General features: G+C 35.5%; 1 protein-coding gene across 5 annotated transcripts in view; it reads right to left on the bottom strand.

Moving 5' to 3' along the window:
* Positions 1-20226, bottom strand: part of LOC123557532 (alpha-1,3-mannosyl-glycoprotein 4-beta-N-acetylglucosaminyltransferase B-like) — an 84294-nt gene that overhangs the window by 15491 nt on the left and 48577 nt on the right. The gene's annotated exons all lie outside the window — the stretch shown is intronic.

Below are 20226 nucleotides of genomic sequence, written 5' to 3'. Positions count from 1 at the left end.
AAAAGATCTGAAAGTGATTCCTTCTGGTTATTTGTAAATATTAATAAAAACAGTTTTTATTCAATATGTAGAAAATTCTAAAAAGCTTTAGTCGCAATAATGAAATCTGATATAAATCTAAAGGAATTCAGCGGTACACAATAACACACACATTAAAATATGATCTTAAACATTGACATCAACTGATCCTTAACCCTTAGCATGCTAGATAAATTGTCGTCTGCTGGAAATGTCGTCTGCTAAAATTGTAAAGTTCATTCAATTTGCTCCAAAATTGGAAGAAATATTGTCAGAGTAGCAAACAGCTTGGAACCTGATCAGACGCCGATTTAATCGGCGTCTGATCTGGTTCCAAGCTGTTTGCAAAGGCTGTTAAATTCGCCTGCAGCAGGCTAAGGGTTAAAAAACTGAAATTCTTATGTCTTTCTGGAGGCATGTCCCCTTAAACAGCAAACAAACAACCAAACAGTAACATATAAGTATTCAAAAAACAAGCAGAAAGAAAGAAAGAAAGAATAATAAAGAACTTTAAAACTCCAAAAAATGTATCATTATTATAAATAGAAAGCACAGAAAAGAAAGTGCAGTTTCTATTATAAAAGAAAATATGCCCATTTGGAAGAGGGGGCATGCAAATTGCACTGAAATTAATTTGTTATTGTCATAAATGGAAATCAATTATGTAAATTCACTCATAACTGTTATTATGTTCATAACTTGATAAGCACAGAAGTGAGAGAAATTTTAGGCTAGTTAGCATATAATCTGCATGGATGTTCACAAGAGACTTAGATCTACTGTCCTAGTACCATCAATGTACTCTATACAAAATCAATCAGTATGTTAGAAATCTTTTAAATTGATTCTGAATTTATTTCCATATATAATTGTTACACTTCTTTATGAACAATAAGCCAAAATTCTCTGTCACAGTAAGTTGACAGAATGATGCAGAGGCCAAGAAAGCACTAGTCCAATCGAGTGATTGATTGATTGATTTATTGTTTTTGGTTAAGTACCACTTTCCAACAGTAATGCAGTAATACAGAATGGCAGGCAGTTCACCTAACCAGTGTTCCTGGATTCTGCACCAGTTCTAACCTGTTCTCTGCAAGTTACTGCCAACATCTTGTTTGATTGACTGTTTTTAGGTTAGTACCATTTTTTCAACAGTAATGCAGTAATACGTAATGGCAGGCAGTTCACCTAACCAGTGTTCCTGGGTTCTGCACCAGTACTAACCTGTTCTCTGCAAGTTACTGCCAACATCTTGTTTGATTGACTGTTTTTAGGTTAGTACCATTTTTTCAACAGTAATGCAGTAATACGTAATGGCAGGCAGTTCACCTAACCAGTGTTCCTGGGTTCTGCACCAGTACTAACCTGTTCTCTGCAAGTTACTGCCAACATCTTGTTTGATTGACTGTTTTAGGTTAGTACCATTTTTTCAACAGTAATGCAGTAATACGTAATGGCAGGCAGTTCACCTAACCAGTGTTCCTGGTTCTGCACCAGTACTAACCTGTTCTCTGCAAGTTACTGCCAACATCTTGTTTGATTGACTGTTTTTAGGTTAGTACCATTTTTTCAACAGTAATCCAGTAATACGTAATGGCAGGCAGTTCACCTAACCAGTGTTCCTGGGTTCTGTACCAGTACTAACCTGTTCTCTGCAAGTTACTGCCAACATCTTGTTTGATTGACTGTTTTTAGGTTAGTACCATTTTTTCAACAGTAATGCAGTAATACGTAAAGGCAGGCAGTTCACCTAACCAGTGTTCCTGGGTTCTGCACCAGTACTAACCTGTTCTCTGCAAGTTACTGCCAACATCTTGTTTGATTGACTGTTTTTAGGTTAGTACCATTTGTTCAACAGTAATGTAGTAATACGTAATGGCAGGCAGTTCACCTAACCAGTGTTCCTGGGTTCTGCACCAGTACTAACCTGTTCTCTGCAAGTTACTGCCAACATCTTGTTTGATTGACTGTTTTTAGGTTAGTACCATTTGTTCAACAGTAATGCAGTAATACAGAATGGCAGGCAGTTCACCTAACCAGTGTTCCTGGGTTCTGCACCAGTACTAACCTGTTCTCTGCAAGTTACTGCCAACATCTTGTTTGATTGACTGTTTTTAGGTTCGTACCATTTTTTCAACAGTAATGCAGTAATACGTAATGGCAGGCAGTTCACCTAACCAGTGTTCCTGGTTCTGCACCAGTACTAACCTGTTCTCTGCAAGTTACTGCCAACATCTTGTTTGATTGACTGTTTTTAGGTTAGTACCATTTTTTCAACAGTAATGCAGTAATACGTAATGGCAGGCTGTTCACCTAACCAGTGTTCCTGGGTTCTGCACCAGTACTAACCTGTTCTCTGCAAGTTTACTGCCAACATCTTGTTTGATTGACTGTTTTTAGGTTAGTACCATTTTTTCAACAGTAATGCAGTAATACGTAATGGCAGGCAGTTCACCTAACCAGTGTTCCTGGGTTCTGCACCAGTACTAACCTGTTCTCTGCAAGTTACTGCCAACATCTTGTTTGATTGACTGTTTTTAGGTTAGTACCATTTTTTCAACAGTAATGCAGTAATACGTAATGGCAGGCAGTTCACCTAACCAGTGTTCCTTGGTTCTGCACCAGTACTAACCTGTTCTCTGCAAGTTACTGCCAACATCTTGTTTGATTGACTGTTTTTTAGGTTAGTACCATTTTTCAACAGTAATGCAGTAATACGTAATGGCAGGCAGTTCACCTAACCAGTGTTCCTGGGTTCTGCACCAGTACTAACCTGTTCTCTGCAAGCTACTGCCAACATCTTGTTTGATTGACTGTTTTTAGGTTAGTACCATTTTTTCAACAGTAATGCAGTAATACGTAATGGCAGGCAGTTCACCTAACCAGTGTTCCTGGGTTCTGCACCAGTACTAACCTGTTCTCTGCAAGTTACTGCCAACATCTTGTTTGATTGACTGTTTTTAGGTTAGTACCATTTTTCAACAGTAATGCAGTAATACGTAATGGCAGGCAGTTCACCTAACCAGTGTTCCTGGGTTCTGCACCAGTACTAACCTGTTCTCTGCAAGTTACTGCCAACATCTTGTTTGATTGACTGTTTTTAGGTTCGTACCATTTGTTCAACAGTAATGCAGTAATACGTAATGGCAGGCAGTTCACCTAACCAGTGTTCCTGGGTTCTGCACCAGTACTAACCTGTTCTCTGCAAGTTACTGCCAACATCTTGTTTGATTGACTGTTTTTAGTTAGTAACCATTTTTTCAACAGTAATGCAGTAATACGTAATGGCAGGCAGTTCACCTAACCAGTGTTCCTGGGTTCTGCACCAGTACTAACCTGTTCTCTGCAAGTTACTGCCAACATCTTGTTGATTGACTGTTTTTAGGTTAGTACCATTTGTTCAACAGTAATCCAGTAATACGTAATGGCAGGCAGTTCACCTAACCAGTGTTCCTGGGTTCTGCACCAGTACTAACCTGTTCTCTGCAAGTTACTGCCAACATCTTGTTTGATTGACTGTTTTTAGGTTAGTACCATTTTTTCAACAGTAATGCAGTAATACGTAATGGCAGGCAGTTCACCTAACCAGTGTTCCTGGGTTCTGCACCAGTACTAACCTGTTCTCTGCAAGTTACTGCCAACATCTTGTTTGATTGACTGTTTTTAGGTTAGTACCATTTGTTCAACAGTAATGCAGTAATACGTAATGGCAGGCAGTTCACCTAACCAGTGTTCCTGGGTTCTGCACCAGTACTAACCTGTTCTCTGCAAGTTACTGCCAACATCTTGTTTGATTGACTGTTTTTAGGTTAGTGCCATTTTTTCAACAGTAATGCAGTAATACGTAATGGCAGGCAGTTCACCTAACCAGTGTTCCTGGGTTCTGCACCAGTACTAACCTGTTCTCTGCAAGTTACTGCCAACATCTTGTTTGATTGACTGTTTTTAGGTTAGTACCATTTTTTCAACAGTAATGCAGTAATACGTGATGGCAGGCAGTTCACCTAACCAGTGTTCCTGGTTCTGCACCAGTACTAACCTGTTCTCTGCAAGTTACTGCCAACATCTTGTTTGATTGACTGTTTTTAGGTTAGTACCATTTTTTCAACAGTAATGCAGTAATACGTAATGGCATGCAGTTCACCTAACCAGTGTTCCTGGGTTCTGCACCAGTACTAACCTGTTCTCTGCAAGTTACTGCCAACATCTTGTTTGATTGACTGTTTTTAGGTTAGTACCATTTTTTCAACAGTAATGCAGTAATACGTAATGGCAGGCAGTTCACCTAACCAGTGTTCCTGGGTTCTGCACCAGTACTAACCTGTTCTCTGCAAGTTACTGCCAACATCTTGTTTGACTGACTGTTTTTAGGTTAGTACCATTTTTTCAACAGTAATGCAGTAATACGTAATGGCAGGCAGTTCACCTAACCAGTGTTCCTGGGTTCTGCACCAGTACTAACCTGTTCTCTGCAAGTTTACTGCCAACCTCTTGTTTGATTGACTGTTTTTAGGTTAGTACCATTTTTTCAACAGTAATGCAGTAATACGTAATGGCAGGTAGTTCACCTAACCAGTGTTCCTGGGTTCTGCACCAGTACTAACCTGTTCTCTGCAAGTTACTGCCAACATCTTGTTTGATTGACTGTTTTTAGGTTAGTACCATTTTTTCAACGGTAATGCAGTAATATGTAATGGCAGGCAGTTCACCTAACCAGTGTTCCTGGGTTCTGCACCAGTACTAACCTGTTCTCTGCAAGTTACTGCCAACATCTTGTTTGATTGACTGTTTTTAAGTTCCTACCATTTTTTCAACAGTAATGCAGTAATACGTAATGGCAGGCAGTTCACCTAACCAGTGTTCCTGGGTTCTGCACAAGTACTTACCTGTTCTCTGCAAGTTACTGCCAACATCTTGTTTGATTGACTGTTTTTAGGTTAGTACCATTTTTTCAACAGTAATGCAGTAATACGTAATGGCAGGCAGTTCACCTAACCAGTGTTCCTGGGTTCTGCACCAGTACTAACCTGTTCTCTGCAAGTTACTGCCAACATCTTGTTTGATTGACTGTTTTTAGGTTAGTACCATTTGTTCAACAGTAATCCAGTAATACGTAATGGCAGGCAGTTCACCTAACCAGTGTTCCTGGGTTCTGCACCAGTACTAACCTGTTCTCTGCAAGTTTACTGCCAACCTCTTGTTTGATTGACTGTTTTTAGGTTAGTACCATTTTTTCAACAGTAATGCAGTAATACGTAATGGCAGGCAGTTCACCTAACCAGTGTTCCTGGGTTCTGCACCAGTACTAACCTGTTCTCTGCAAGTTTACTGCCAACCTCTTGTTTGATTGACTGTTTTTAGGTTCGTACCATTTTTTTCAACAGTAATGCAGTAATACGTTATGGCAGGCAGTTCACCTAACCAGTGTTCCTGGGTTCTGCACCAGTACTAACCTGTTCTCTGCAAGTTTACTGCCAACCTCTTGTTTGATTGACTGTTTTTAGGTTCGTACCATTTTTTTCAACAGTAATGCAGTAATATGTAATGGCAGGCAGTTCACCTAACCAGTGTCCCTGGGTTCTGCACCATTACTAACCTGTTCTCTGCAAGTTACTGCCAACATCTTGTTTGATTGACTGTTTTCAGGTTAGTACCATTTTTTTCAACAGTAATGCAGTAATACGTAATGGCAGGCAGTTCACCTAACCAGTGTTCCTGGGTTCTGCACCAGTACTAACCTGTTCTCTGCAAGTTTACTGCCAACCTCTCTATGATTTCATACTTATTGTTATTACGTCTTTTATCAAACTGTCATAGTGAACATATGCTTCGCCCCAGGGATTAAACTCCCTACCACATGATCCATAGATCTGCACACTCCCTATTAAGCTACATAGGTGAATGTTGCAGGAATGCTGTGTTTAAGGAATGGGCTTTCCCTGTTGAATATTTATCCTTGCTCCACCTACCCCCAAAATCCAACCTTTTTATCTACCCCTTACGCACCCTCCTTTTTCTGTATTTTGCATATATTTATATATTGTAATGTACTTGTTGGATATTTGAAACAACCCGTCTACAATATTTTTCATTACAGCTTCTTTTTGTTGTTGGCCTACTTTGCGATGCATGGTTCTATGGCTGTGTTTGGGGTGCTCTGTGCTTCCGTGAAATCTAACCTTACCTTTTATCTTTTGTTTGACTTGGGCTAACAGTTGTCTCTAAGAAGTCTTTACATTTAATTTGTAGAAATAAACCAGCCTACTGACACATCAAGAACCCTAAAATTGATGGGTTTAGAAGACACCAGTCAGAAACAAATATTTTATTCCTTGCCCTAATGCAAAATAAAAAAGAAACTAATTTTGTTAATGGAGACCAGTGCGTTTTACAGCATTTATAAACTATCTGTTTCCAATCTTCAAAGAAAAACATCAGTATCCAATCTTCAAAGAAAAACATCAGTATCGGAGCTGATGCTTTCAATGAGGGACCCAATGGCCTTTGCTGATCTGCAATCCTTTTAACATTTAATTTATTAATCCCAAAAGTTAGAAACTTTAATTTTCCTAAATAGATAAAATTCATCAAGCAAAAACATCAATTTCGCCCACTTAATTTCTGTTATCGATTTAAATCAACTATCTATACAATCTATATTTGTTATGAACGAGAATTAAACCCACTGGCCTATTACATTAAATGTTCCCAACAAACAAAATACAATTCCAATTTACTGTGAATTCTAATATGCTTGTTTCTGTTAAAACATGTGTACACTAAAATGACGTCACGTTAACATGCGAAAATGTCAATATTTTTGTTGCGACCAAGACAGAGCACTACTATATTTTATCTACTGTTTTAGATTAAAATGGCATATCAGAATCGAAATAATTTATAGTAAAACCTTGTTTTACCTAAATTAATACATATGTCATTACAAGAGCTCATCGAACACGAAATGCCCCCCTTGATGCATTCAGTAATTGCACAAGGAACAGAAATTATATGCTCACTGTAAACAAAACAAAAGTTTACTGTTCTGGTTCAATGTGACCTTGACCTTTGACCTTTTGACCTCAAAATCATCTGCTGGTCATGATCAACCTCTCTATTAAGTTTCGTGATCCTAGGCCCAAGCGTTCTCAAGGTATCGTCCGGAAAGGGTTTAACTGTTCCGGGTCAATGTAACCTTTAACAACCCTAGGTCCAAGCATTCTCAAGTCATTGTCTGGAAACGGTTTCAATGTTCCGGGTCAATGTAACCTTGACCTCTGACCTACTGACCTCAAAATTGATGGGGTCATCTGCTGGTCATGATGAACCTCCCTAGAATCTTTCATGACCCTTGGCCCAAGCAATCTTGAGTTATCGCCCAGAAACCGTTTTATTGTTCTTGGTCACTGTGACCTTGACCTTTGAGGCTTTGACCTACTGATCTCGAAATCAATAGAGGTCATCTGCTGGTGATGACCAACCTCCCTATCAACTTTCACGATCCTAGGCCCAAGCAATCTTGAGTTATCATCCGGAAACTGTTTAATTGTTCTGGGTCACTGTGACCATGATCTTTGACGTACTGACCTCGAAATCAATAGAGGCCAATCTGCTGGTCATGACCAACCTCTCTATCAACTTTCATAACTCTAGGCCAAAGCGTTCTTGAGTATCCGGAAACCGTTTAACTATTCAGGGTCACTGTGACCTTGACGTTTGACATATTGACCTCAAAATAGATAGGGGTCATCTGCTGGTCATGAACAACCTCCCTATCAACTTTCATGATACTAGGCCCAAGCGTTCTCAAGTTATCATCCGGAAACCGTTTAACTGTTCAGGGTCACTGTGACCTTGACCTTTGACATACAGATCTCAAAAGCAATAGGGGTCATCTGCTGGTGATGACCAACCTCCCTATCAACTTTCGTTTCCTAGGCCGAAGCATTCTTGAGTTATCATCCAGAAACGGATTGGTCTACATACCGACCGACAGACAAACAATATACCCCTCCTTCTTTGAAGGGGGGCATAAACTCGGGCTATGCCCTCGTGAAATTATTCTGCTGAAGTATAACAGTTTTTCTGTATGTTATTACTCAAATCGAGTAATTTCACGAACATGAAAGTGTTATACATGTTTATTTGAATGCATTTAATTTCACGGACTGAGGCAACTATGGATTCCATGAAAATAAGACACACAGTCATGAATACTGATAATTTCATAGAATTATATCTTTAATACTATTTGGTATCAACAAGTTTGTGTCTTCATAAAATAGCCATTTCATAGAAACCGTAATAAAAGTTTGTGAGAATCAAATAAAATGATTTTGTAGGAAATAAAATATAGCTATAGAGCTGAACATGAAAATATAACCTTTATGTCCAAGAAATAAAGTGAAATAGTAAAGAGCAAAAAACAATAAATTAAAGAAAAGAAAACACAACCACAAAAATTACCATTCATGAAAGTCTACAAAAAAACTGAAAAAGCAAGTAACATCTGTTTATATTAGATAATGAATACAAAGAAAACCAAAGATTTCTACATGTCCATAATGTGATGCACTTCTCTTTGCAAAGTTTATGCAAAACATATCCAGATCTTACTGTAAACTATCCCATTCTTCAGCTATATGCAAGACACAGGTGAAAATATATGGTATTCAGCTACATGTTATATGCAAGACAGTGGTGAAAATATATACTATACAGCTACATGTTATATGCAAGACATTGGTGAAAATATATACTATTCAGCTATATGCAAGACACTGGTGAAAATATATACTATACAGCTACATGTTATATGCAAGACACTGGTGAAAATATATACTATTCAGCTACATGTTATATGCAAGACACTGGTGAAAATATATACTATTCAGCTACATGTTATATGCAAGACACTGGTGAAAATATATACTATACAGCTACATGTTATATGCAAGACATTGGTGAAAATATATACTATTCAGCTATATGCAAGACACTGGTGAAAATATATACTATTCAGCTACATGTTATATGCAAGACACTGGTGAAAATATATACTATTCAGCTATATGCAAGACACTGGTGAAAATATATACTGTACAGCTACATGTTATATGCAAGACACTGGTGAAAATATATACTATTCAGCTATATGCAAGACACAGGTGAAAATATATGGTATTCAGCTACATGTTATATACAAGACACTGGTGAAAATATATACTATACAGCTACATGTTATATGCAAGACATTGGTGAAAATATATACTATTCAGCTATATGCAAGACATTGGTGAAAATATATACTATTCAGCTATATGCAAGACACTGGTGAAAATATATACTATACAGCTACATGTAGCCCGGCTTATAAGTCATTCGATCATGCACTTTTTAGTAGAGACAAGCCATGAACATAAAATGATTGAAGGTTATGTCAAATAGAAATCTGGTTATGGAACACTGACTTTTCGCACCTTCTCTTGTCAGGGGCAGACAACTCATATAAAGGATATTTTCAGTAAATTTCTTTTTAAAACATCATATTTCACTCAATTTTTAATGAATCTTTAATATTTTTGGGATTTAAGTGTTTTGTGTTAATATCTTTCTATTTATAGTATCAAAAGCAGGTTTATTCTCAAGCTTATTCATGCGCAACGACTTCCGTTATTTTGATAAAAATGCTCTTAGTAGTTATATTTTTTAATGAATCCTAACAAAATTGTTATATAATTTATCTTTATAGGAATGCAAAATTGAAATAATGTAAATAAATAATATTATTTCAGAAAAAGAATAAAATATTCATTGTGATTTATGAATAGCTACCGTTCATTCTTTTTTTTTATTAAAATTACCGTAAAATGTTTGAAATATAATACTCATTTTTCAATACAAAACCGTTAAAACAACACATATTACACTTTTGTGACATTATCTGCGAACGAATATATCATTTTCCTGAAAAATAATCAGTTAACGCAATTAAAAGGGAGGTATCGGTAAATGGAAATATATTGTGCATATTTGTCGCATTACCGTGGTTTATGTGTTATAATATTGGTATTGGTTAGTCACTTATGTATTTAGATTAAAAGGTCTCATAAAGAATAATTAAGTGGAATCATTCATGGCGATTTACCATTAAATAAATTGCACATTCTGACCTAGCTGGATTTGGTTGCAGTTTAATAAACAAAGAAAAAGTAGTCAATATCTGTATATTTAAGAAATAAGAATTAATATCACTAGGGCGTATCTCGAGTGATATAATAATACGCATCAGATGACAAACAATAAAGAGCATATCACTAAATTTGATATATTATTTCGATTCTTACACGTTACAAAGGACTTTAAAGTACGCCTCGGTAGCCTAGTGGTAAACCGTCCGCTTCGAGTGTGGGAGGTCGTGAGTTCGATCCCCGGCCGCGTCATACCAAAGACATAAAAATGGTACTAGCAGCTTCCTCGCTTGGCGCTCAGCATTGAGAGGATAGTGCAAGGACTGGTCAGCCCGGTGTCAATATAATGTGACTTGGTGGGGTATTTTTTGTTAAGTCTAACGTCGCACCGACACAATTAAAGGTAATATGGCGACTTTCCAGCTTTGTTGGTAGAGGAAGACACCGGGTGCCCCTCTGTGCATTAGTTCATCACGAGCGGGCACCTGGGTAGAACCACCGATCTTCCGTAAGCCAGCTGAATGGCTTCCTCACATGAAGAATTCAACGCCCCGAGTGAGGGTCGAACCGACTTGGTGGGGTATCATGCCACGTGTCTACGGTATGATATGCCAGTGTGGCAGCTCTGTAAAGTTGGGCATTGTGCTCACTGCTACAAGTAGAAACCGTCGTTTATAAGACTGAAAAGTTGTTGAAAAAGACGTTAAACCCGAACACACACATCCTTGACGACATCCATCAAATGCTAGTATTTGCCTATTTTCTATTTTGTGTTGATTTCTTTTCCTGTGCGACTGACTTAATAATTGTGACGTCAGAAAAATGTATTGATATATAAAAATACACAATAATCAGATAGGAAAATGAATTCGGTTGTGTTAGAATCTGCGATAAACAACGGTTGACGCGCGGACCGGTATGACAGCATTATGAAGTCCATTATGACGTCAAATGGTGACATGACGTCCGGTTTATTACTACTTGGATAAATGAAGCCCAGCAAACTTTTATCATGAAATTTCAATGACCATGTAAGAATAAAAATAAAGAAGGCCGTCGAGTGGTTTTTCACCTGATTTATCACAGTTCAGAGCTCAGATGCGCAGTAATTGAATCAAAATGTTTTAATATATCTAATTAAAATGCGATATTTTTTAACAGCGTGATTTATATAAAGACATGGGTGTGATGTTTTAAGTGAAATGTTTCTATAACTCTAACAAAGCTGTTTTACTCTTCTTGTAACATCATTCTTCATATTTTTGCAAACTAATGTAATTAAGATATACTCAAATGAACAGTACTAAGTCGCGATTTATTTCTTACGTTAACCATTAATCACACAAAGCATGAAAAAGTCTTACAGGGTTGTTATTGACCTATCGTCTTACAAAGTTGTTATTGACCTATTATCCTAAAGGTCTATGGCCATAGTGAACAATAAAAATCAGCTAAATATATTCGTGTTTTAAATGTTAAGGGGTGCGTATTTCGGACGCGTCAATGTAGTACATACCAAAATGGAAACTGCTAATTTGCTATTTATATCATATAAGCACATTTTTTATTTGTCTTTCTTTAATATTGTTTACACTGATTCAGTTTTGCATTACTTTAACTGTTTTTATAGATAAACTTTTCAACTTAGGGCATATATTTATACTAGCATGCAACATCATGAAAATGTCTAATGACTAATGTCTAGTGTCATCACAAAAGAATGACGACGCGTCGTCTGTAAGCAATCGTACATCCAAACGTTCTGATATTTGTAGTCCCGTTTTGGAAAGCCAATTAACTTCGGTAGAACTATTTATTTCATTTCATTTCATCAAATGCAATCGTTTTAAAGTACTAAGATGTGTAAAAATGCTTATGTTCATCTTATACTCCCTTTCATTAAGAAATAGACTGTGGTTTAGTGGGACACATCCGGGTATGAAACATATGGACGTGTTCAGCTTACAGACGGCGGTAGTCTTCACACGCGCTTTAAATAAAAATCATGTATTTCATACCAAAATATAAATTTGTAAACCACGATGGTGATGTGTATCTTATAACTACTACTTGAAATATTCAACCCTACAGCAAATGTATTAATGTGGTGTCACAATGCAGTTTTCCCATTGGTCACATCCGGTAACATACACATTTACCATACCGCAATTGTTCCAGCTTTGCGTAAAGTCATAGTAATGGTACATAGGTTTATCATTTATAATGCAGAAGCAATTTTAATATATACTAATGAGGTAGCCTGTCCAAATTGTAATGTACTTAGTTGACTTAGAAACATATGTAAAAGTACATTTATAAATATTTTGTCTACAGTCATACGCCAGACTAGCACAGTATATCATCTCACTGGTGAAATGCAGTTTGATATAAATATGTTAGATCAAAGTCGCCACAATATTATTAAGCAATCATACATTTTTCCATATTAATTTATATAACAGAATAATGTATCTTTGACAGGTAAAAACACCCCAAAAATGAAATTTAGTGAGGAAATAAATCGTTTCAAACATGCGCAAATGTTCAGTTTTATTCATCAGTTAAAAAGTATATTCGGATGAGTATCTCCCCCCCCTCTCTCTTCTCCCCCCCCCCCCCCCCCCCCCACACCACACTCCCACCTCCAGACACACCACACAACACACACCTTCTTTCCGGGTATTTTACCTTATCGGGATCAACTTGCATTAGTTCGTGTCAAAATATTATCTCACATACCACTTTTAAAATTATAGTTCTAAACAAATGTTTTAAATGACTACAATAAACAATAAAATATGAGCTAGATACTAAGTTTTTTTATTGAGCCGCTTCTAAATGGGTTGAGGCATTGATGTGAATAAAAGTATTTATACTGCTTGTTTCAATTAGCTGTAATTTTGACATTTTACTATCGATATATTTTTCTAAATGAGTAAAAATATGTGCATGTAGTAATTTGAACGGTATTTGAAAAAGTCTAAGTATGACGCTATAAGATTTGGTAAGTGCATGTTGTCATACAGTTTACAGCTGTATGCAACATTACGGTACTAATAAAATCTCTCTGACCTATCCCCACAAATATTCTTTAAGGGGATATTTCTTCTTTCAGTTTTATATACGTTTCTTGCTTTCTAACAGTTAGAAAGGGTTTGCTTTTCTTAGTATTTTATATGTCATCCCTTAGCCTAGCTCTGTTGCGAAATAGTCATGAAATTAACCACTCTACATTGTTTTTCATTATGTTATATCAAGTAATATATCGCTGCAAAAGTATAGGAAAGTATTTAATTCAAATTAAGATCTACATATGAATTGATTATTACATAAACACGAGGTTTAGTTTGTATCCACACAAGAAAGAAATATACAACATTTAGAATGAGCAAAATATGAGGCATCTCTCCCGTATGTGTGGACAAGTTTAAAATAACCCGAAAAGGCATTTATAGTCGGAACAATTCTAAAGCGATATAATCTAATTATGAACATATGTTTCCTCTTTTTTATAACACTATTTTATAAAAATTTTGTCGTTGTTTAAAAACAGGATGTAAAGTTTAAGAAATGTGATACGTCGTTTTAGATAATTTATCCCTGTTCATACAAATTATTCCAGAAGTAACCTTTCTTTGATATTTCTTAAAATAATGTAACTTTGAGAAGCTCTACATAGCCCAATTGTTTTGTCACCAGATTATTAGAAATTTCGAAAAAGGCGATAAAATTTTAAACGTTGCTGAACATGATCAAATTATTTTTACGAATTCTATAGTCCTAAAGATGACGTCATAAAACAGTCTGCTCAGGCTTTCATGGTTGACTGATTCGAGTGTTCCATATCCAGAATTTATCTTCTGGTATTGTTCTTTAAGAAATGTATTATCTTAAGTCTCTACTAAAATGTGCAAGGTTCGGCCATATTTTGGGATTTATATGCCGGGCTAATGTTATATGCAAGACACTGGTGAAAATATATACTACTCAGCCATATGCAAGACACTGGGGAAATATATACTATTCAGCTCTATGCAGGACACTGGTAAAATTGTAAACTATCCCATTCACTACAAATCTGCCTCAGCTCTATGCAGGACACTGGTGAAAATGTTATTAAAAGTAAGAAGTTATGCAATACACTCAAATGTTTCATTTTGCTTCACATACAGTTATATCTATACCCATTTTCTGTTTATAAAATGGAATTTGCTTTTCCAATGATTTTAACAAAGAGGCAGGAATTGTACACAAATACTGTATATCCTATTCATCCAATAACATAGCTTGACATGCCTTTTAAATTGTTTATCTATACAAAGCATACATGCAATAGGTGTGAAATAAAAATCAGAACTGATTTTGACAACAATCATTCCATACACACACTCAAAATGCTTTACTGTTTACAACTAGGATTAACATATCAATGTGTTTTACCTATTTCAAGAAAGGAGTATGCGTGGCTTTAGACTTTAGTCCCTAATTCTTGAGAAATAAAGTTAAAACATGTTTACAAGTTATTAACCCTTTCCCACATGGATACGTTTATCACCGTATCTATCGATTACCGAACAGAAACGTATTGACCCGAGTCTATCGGTTCCCCGATAGAAACGTATTATACCGATTAACGGCCATTTGAACAGAATCGTTTTATCCCGTGTCTCATAATCAATCGCTTTATTTTCGTTCTTTTCCTAAAGAAACAAATTCCGGATGTTTACTAACTCAAAATATGGGATTTCGTCATCATTATTTACGTACAAGATCATGTGGTTACTATTTAAATTTATCGAGTACTTTGCAAAGAAGACACCGGGGTTTTTTCCTACATGTGCACGACGCTACGTCATGGAAAATTACTGAGAAAACTGCTTGCAACTGGCCGGTTCGCGGGCTTTCCTCGTTCTAAAAATAACAACCATTTAACATCAAAGTATTTTTAAATGTGTTAGGTCATGAAGGTCACGCGTGATACATGCGGATTTCCCCTAAACAACAATTTGTGTATACGATGGCTTGGAATTTATGGCCTTACATAACGGGAAGTGTTAATCAAAACAGAAGGACCGCGGCTTTCAAATATTTTATGACACCCCAAGAGTTAATTGCTGCGGAAGTCACCCGTGATGTACCGACGTTTGATCATCAAAATATTACGTAATATTATCTTAAAATTTTTAATTTTTAGCACAAGAATACTGTAGTCGGTTACGAGTCTCGATCTCAGCGATCTTTTTGCACTTTCAGAAATTTTATGATCCGTTATTTTTGTAGTGTTACTCAGTTTGATGGTTGTTTTTTTTATATAAATACTTACCGATTCCGATTCGGAAAATAAATCTATTAACTATAAATCAAACTTTCAAACATCAAAATGAAATTGTATATGAATTTCAATGTGAAAGTAATCCAAAACAGAATTTTATGCCTAAAAATATATATTCCCGTACTTTAACACTTTATATCTTCGAAACTCAAAGAGAAACTACAATAAATTTTGTATCATCGGAAAGAGAATTTAAATTGCTATAAACTTTATATTGACAAAAATAATGTCAAACTTACAGAAAATATTAAAATAATGACATTTTTAACATAAGTGTGTGTAATCACAAAATAATGCCAACACCTCTGTTCAGATAAGACAGTCACCTTTATCAGCCATATACCGATTATTGATTATTGATTATCACTTATCAGTGTTATGTAAAAGAGGTTACTTTGGCTTCTGTTCTGTGTGGTAAAGGGTTAAGGTGGAGTGCGACCTTTAAATTTCTTTAAAATACATCTATGAAAAATTAACGAAAGAAAATTGAGGATATTTCTGATTTATTCCCGTTATCCGTTTGGCTCTTATTTAAGCCACATTTGTTTGGTGCGCTGTCAAACTTGGCCACTAACGGCACTTTTTGGGCGTCATTTCTTGGCATCATTTTCATTGTTTCTGTAAGGTTTTCAGCATATCCCTTTTTCAGTTGGAAGCGGACACGAATGAAATTTGTATATTTTTAAAAGATTTAAAATTTCCTTTCCTGTGATATAAATTTCGTGAATGATCTTTGACGTACCTTAAGATTATGACGCATTAAAGCGTCAGACTTACACAAAATGTAACGTAGAGTTAAGCTGGAAAGTTGTCCGTTTTTTGAGTATAACATTTTCTTGGGTCAAGGAATTTTGTTTAAATTTCAATCTTAAATGCGCAAGTATATTTACTTGCGTTTGATTAACAAAAAATTGTATGTCACCGAATTCGTTTTTTCAGTACGACCGATTGTGTTTCCCCACCCCAAGCTAAAATGCGACGTTATTTGGTGGTATTTTTAAAGTAACGCTAAAGTTTCGGACGATTTCGGAAAACTTGTACTATGGAACAAGTTGTCGACATTTTAACGTAAAAATATACGCTCAATGAAAGCATATACTGAAATATAAAAAACATCACATATACAGTATCTCGAATTATAATAGAAAACTTAAGTAAAAACGTGATGTTACTTGGTGGTATTTTTAAAGTTACGCTGATAGTTTCGGACGATTTCGGAAAATTTGTACTATGGAGCTTATTGTCGACATGATTTCGTTAATTTATACGTTTAATGTTAGCATAATATACTGAAATATAAGAAAATAACACATAGGCCTATAATTCGGATTATAATAGAAACATGAAGACCCGGCTAGTTTTGAGCTGTGAATTTTCGGGATTTTTTTTCAATTATAATTAATTTGGTTAGCATTCGAGTTTAAATTCCTAAGCATAAGAACGAAAAACTCGGGTTATTCTACGATAAGGTCGCTGATTTCAAATCACTTGCCAAATGAAAGTTTTATAACAGAATGGCATAATGTTCAAGGCTAATTTCTGTAGAACAAGCATCATTAATTTTGTATTACATAACGCATTAACTTTTAAATACATTAAAACATCAACATACTTTATCAATGAACAGAATGGTCATGTTCCAAAAATTATTTCAAAACTGGACGCCAAAACTTTGAAAAAGAACATTTAATTATAGCTTTAACTAATTTTTCTGGTGTCAAAGATCAGAGAATTCACTGGAGTTAAAATATTTCAAACCAAAACCAGGAACTATTTTTATCGGAAGGCGAATTATCATTGAACGTGGGCGGGCCTTTTTGACTGTTCTGTTATAGGATGACGGAAGGATATCTTGACATTTATTTTGATTTTCTGATACTTCTAGAAAGCAAATCAGTTATTTTTGTAGCAAGGTATCATAAAATGTAATTATAAGAATTGAATGCTATTTTTTATGTGCGTTCATATGGTTATGAACCACACTGGAAGGCCACGTATCGCTTATGTGATTCATGAATTTGCAGGAAGTCCCAATGTACTTTATTCCGTATAAACGCACAGAAATTATTATTCAGTTCTTAAATAAAGTAAACTTGTGTTCATACGTGTTACAACAGAATATATGCAAAGTACCTTGCAGTAAATACTCTAGAATACCTATGAACTGATCAGACTGCTGAGGACAAACTTTGACTTATGCACAATTTAAAAACAGACAAAATGATGAAGCTATTTCAACAGATTCTTATTTCATTCTTCACCTAAATTTACGGTAAATTCTCTTTTAAATATTGCAGTTAGGAAAATGTTGTAAGCATTATATTGATTTCTAGACCAAGTTATTGTTTGCCATCTGTTGCATGTTTTTGATATCACAATCGTCTTCCTTTCAAAACTTCAAAACAGTTTCAGTGAAATGAATCACTACGTTATTGGAAACCATCAAGTAAATAATTATACAGAGACAAAAGTCTTGTGACAGGTGTTAAGGCTGAAATATAAAATCTATATCACGAAACAATGATAAAGGAATTGTGCAGACGGTATTAGTAATTAAATATTAACTGGTTCTGAGTATTTATTGCACAGATAGATAGATAGATAGATAGATAGAGAGAGAGAGAGAGAGAGAGAGAGAGAGACAGAGACAGAGAGAGACAGACAGAGACAGAGAGAGAGAGAGAGACAGACAGATAGTTTATTCAAACAAAAGGCAATATGCACATATGTATATCCTAGGTTTCTAAATTACTTTCTGGTACTTATAACATGTGTAAAAATGTTTAGTTCTGCTCATCTCGGGGCTAGAGGGCTTGCACTTCCACTACCGTCAATCAAACCGAACCTGCAACATTTTCGTTTATGTCATGTTGGGTGACCTGTGGTTTTCCACTTCTTTATTTTAAAGAAATCGAGGTATTACCGTATTTCAAACGTATTAAGGGGTAGGACGTATAATCAGTTCGCGCGTTACATGCCATGAATATACTATCATTTTAGATTCCCTACAGTTTGTTAACTCAGCGCCAGGTTATAGTGAATAGTACAGCCAGTCTGCCTAACCCTCTGAGCTGTGACATTCCGTGCAAAGCATAGTTGTAAAGTCGTATAAATACTATAGCCGACTTATTAACGGTTAATAATGTTACAAACTGATAGCCGCACGAGAACTACATGCAGATATAGACTTGTCATAGTGCACTACTGCGGGAAATATAAATTGGAAGTATTGGACTGGGAAATTCATGGCATGATTAATTTTGATTGATGTATTTTTTTCTGCAATAAATTTTGGGAGATGAGTGTAAGGGCATAAGAAGAAGGCGGCTGGAACTGAAATTTGGTTTCTTTATACTAACCCCTCCCTCGACGGAGTGATGTAGGGTTGAGTAAGTGCTTTGCAGTATAATGACATGGAAATATATAGTCATAACGGTATGATTTCCATGTAGAAATTAATGAAGTGATAGTTTATATAACTGAAATTGAGTGTTATACTATGGCAATGAGGATAACAAAGTCTAAATGTTAATTTATGATCTGTTCTTTTTGCTGTCGTTGATTCTCTTTGATTATGGGATAGGTAACTTGTTTTTCATTAGGAATTAATGCTTTGGAATTCATAGTCTGTTGTTACAGACACGGCTGCTTATCCTTCCAAATTTTACTAGTGATGGACAATTGCCATTAAGTAAATTGTTCTTATGGTCAATAGCAGCTATAGTATATATGCATCTGAAATCATGTATGTATTTAGGATTTTAAGTGTTTTCAGATTTAAGTATGTTTTTACAATAACAAGTGCAAGTGGAGCAAGAAAAATAAACAACAAAATTTATAAATTTTGATCAAAATTTTGATAAAAGAGCAACAGCAATCTGCCGACACAAACTTTATCAGTCAATGACCAAGACAACAACATACTCATATGCTATGACATTGTCCCTACACCCATACCCACTCCTGATCAGTTTTATATTGCTTCTACGGAGTGCGACGTTAACCCCAACCAAATATATATATATATATTCTACGATAAATCTCACTTGGGAACTTCTTATTTCGATTCTAACACGATGCATGAGTCCATTATGAGTCCATTATAACACATATTCACATCAAATCCTAATAATGAAGATAATACAAAAATTTAATGATGCGCTTTTTGACAGAAGTAATTTCATTAAAATCGCGTATTAAAATCGAACGCTAATAAAGTTTATTATAATTGAAGTAAAAACCAAAAGTTCGCAACTCAAAACTAGCCGGGACTTCTTTTTTCTATTATTATTTGATTTACTGAATATGTGTTATTTCTTATATTTCAGAATATGCTTTTATTGAACGTATATTTTTACGATAGAATGTCGACAACATGTTTCATAGTACAAGTTTTCCGAAATCGTCCGAAACTTTAGCGTAATTTTAAAAATACCACCAAATAACGCCGCATTTTAGCTCGGGGTTGGGAAAACAAAATCGGTCGTACTGAAAAAACGAATTCGGTGACATACAATTTTTTGTTAACCAAATGCAAGTAAATATACTTGCGCATTTATGATTGAAATTTAAACAAAATTCCTCGACCCGAAAAAATGTTATACTCAAAAAAACGGACAATTTTCCAGCTAAACTGTACGTTACATTTTGTGTAAGTCTGACGCTTTAATGCGTCATAATCTTAAG

The sequence above is a fragment of the Mercenaria mercenaria genome, chromosome 5 (genome assembly GCF_021730395.1).
Source record: "Mercenaria mercenaria strain notata chromosome 5, MADL_Memer_1, whole genome shotgun sequence".
NCBI lineage: Eukaryota > Metazoa > Mollusca > Bivalvia > Venerida > Veneridae > Mercenaria > Mercenaria mercenaria.
This window is presented reverse-complemented; position numbering and strand designations above follow the sequence as displayed.